Consider the following 2,379-nt stretch of genomic DNA (forward strand, 5'->3'; position numbering starts at 1 on the left):
TGTATCAATTGGCATTGATTATGGCAAGCATTAGTACTACGTCGCTACTGCGTGAGTTTAATTAATTTTGCGATTAAGGTTCGAGTTATTTTTATGACTAAGTTAGGCAGCATGGTCACAAGGCGACGTTAAAATATGATAAGACAAATGTAGATAAAACAGTGCTTGGAAATGGCCGAACTGATCGAGGTATTTCACTCTTGGAATTTTTTATAATCTGATTAGAGTCTAGACAATTGCAAAGGCGACGATTGCTATTTTTGATCTTGCGAAGGTATTCCGAGGAAGATAACCGTTCTCCAATCTGTACGAAAGTAGAATCTATTAACACTAGTAATTAATATTATTCCTCTACTTCCTCTTGTAAAACTTTTCACTTAGAAAATTGAAATTCAAATAGAATTTCAACGAATACAAAACTCCAAAAACTGAAAAATGACGAATTTCTGCTTTCGTTCAATACGATCTTTCGCATTGCGGGTAAAAAATCCCTGAAACTTAATGCTCCTCTTTTCGTATAAAATAATTATGTATTTAACCAAACGTACGATACACCTCTCTGCAATGTTCGAAACTCAAAGAGACAGTCTAAGTCTATGAAGATAGATATTTGCTTCGATAGATAAGCAAGCGATACTCGAATAACGGTATCTCCACGAAGATTTTCTACTTTATATCTGAATTTTACAACACGCGAAGAAGTAAAAATGGCGGAAGCGGCGTACCGAAAACTCCAACAACTTCCAGTACACACTCTCGTCATTTATCAAACATTTGTTCGATTCGTCGAAATTGCTCGATCCTAACGAAGGAATCGAGTTTACTTAAACGGTAAACGTAAGTGAAGACACGTCCCCGCGTGCATATCATAGAGAAAGGGAACGGAGAAGAGCCGCGCGGAGGAGAGCGTTGTTAGAAATTAAAGCTACGCATGACGATCCAAGGCGACAAACGTCAACGGGAAGAAACAAATGATAATCAGAAGGTACGCGAGGCTTGTGTAGCTAGGGCGAAGAGAAGAAGAGGTGAAAAAGGGAAGCGCAGGGGATGCGTGGTATGCGTGCGATCGAGGAAGAGCCGAGAGATCCGGTGTGTGTGCACGTAGGAGGGGCAACGTGGAGAACGTTGGTGGGGCGTCGTTGACGAAGTGGGGGTAGATGAAGAGAGGTGCGTCGACGATACCAACATAGGCGAACCGGTGACTGTTTCGAACAGGACGGGACGGAAAAGAGACACACAGGCGTGAGAGATCGCGGCAGCGACGAAGCGAGATAGAACGCGGCGTGATACCGAGTAGGGATAGCGTGTGCAAGAGAGAAAGGCGACGTCGCCGTCCAATCGAGGGGTATGCCGGGGACGAGGCGGCAGATACACAGGCGTGAGAGATCGTGTAATAGGGACGAGAGAGCGAGAGGAAGAGACTGAAAATACGAAAGGGAGACGAAGGTGCAGCGGTGGGTGAGCAAGCGAGAAAGAACGAAAACGTGGGATCGAAGGTGGGGAGTGATAACACGAGGGAGAAGGACGGAGTGCACAGCAACCAGAGGGATGAAACGGGGCATAGAGACGCGAGAGATCGTAGTAGTGGAAGTGAGATGAACACATCGAGGGAGATAACAAAAGCAGAGTGGGAGAGCTGAAGTGAGAAGGAGCGGATGGAGGGGAGTAAGAGCAAGCGAGCCAGGGCGAGGCGCAGTCAGACAGTCAGGCAAGCCGCTCGGCAAGCAAGGAAGGCAGGCAGGCAGGCAGGCTAGCAGGCAGCCAGTGCACCAGCCAAGACCACTAGATCCGCTCGGCTTACCGACTTAGAGACTTAAGCCGGCAGGCAGTCCGAAAGGCTCAACCGGCTAAGCCTGGCGGACCCACCTACTACCGACGCGCGGCCACTACACATTCCATCTACTACGAAAACCGGCTATACTACCGCGACCTGCAGCACCACTCGCGCTTTCTTACGCTTCCTCTTGTCTCTGTCCTTCTCACTCTTTCTCTCACGCTGTCTGTCTGTCGTACCTTAACGCGTGCCCGTTAAGGTGAGAAGAGCGCGAGGCCAGAAAGACGAGAGTGTAGCGGCGACGTCGCGCCACGTCCAACTTCGACGTTCTGGACGAGGATCGTCGTGATGCCGCGACGCGGCCCTCGTGCTGACTTTTCACCAAGCCGCTACACTACACCGTCGCTGTGAGCCGCTGGTGGAAAAACCGCGTGGCTGGAAAAAAATCCCTGGTGTTTTTCTCTTACCGGTGGACACGTGAACGATCGCGAATCCAGTGACATATACGTGTTTACGGGGGTGTCTGCTGTTCCCGCGATACAACTCAGTGGTGATCGGTATCCAAGCCTGGATCTATATTGTGATCGGTTCGAACACGCGGCTGG

Source organism: Habropoda laboriosa, unplaced genomic scaffold (genome assembly GCF_001263275.1).
Source record: "Habropoda laboriosa isolate 0110345459 unplaced genomic scaffold, ASM126327v1 scaffold578, whole genome shotgun sequence".
NCBI lineage: Eukaryota > Metazoa > Arthropoda > Insecta > Hymenoptera > Apidae > Habropoda > Habropoda laboriosa.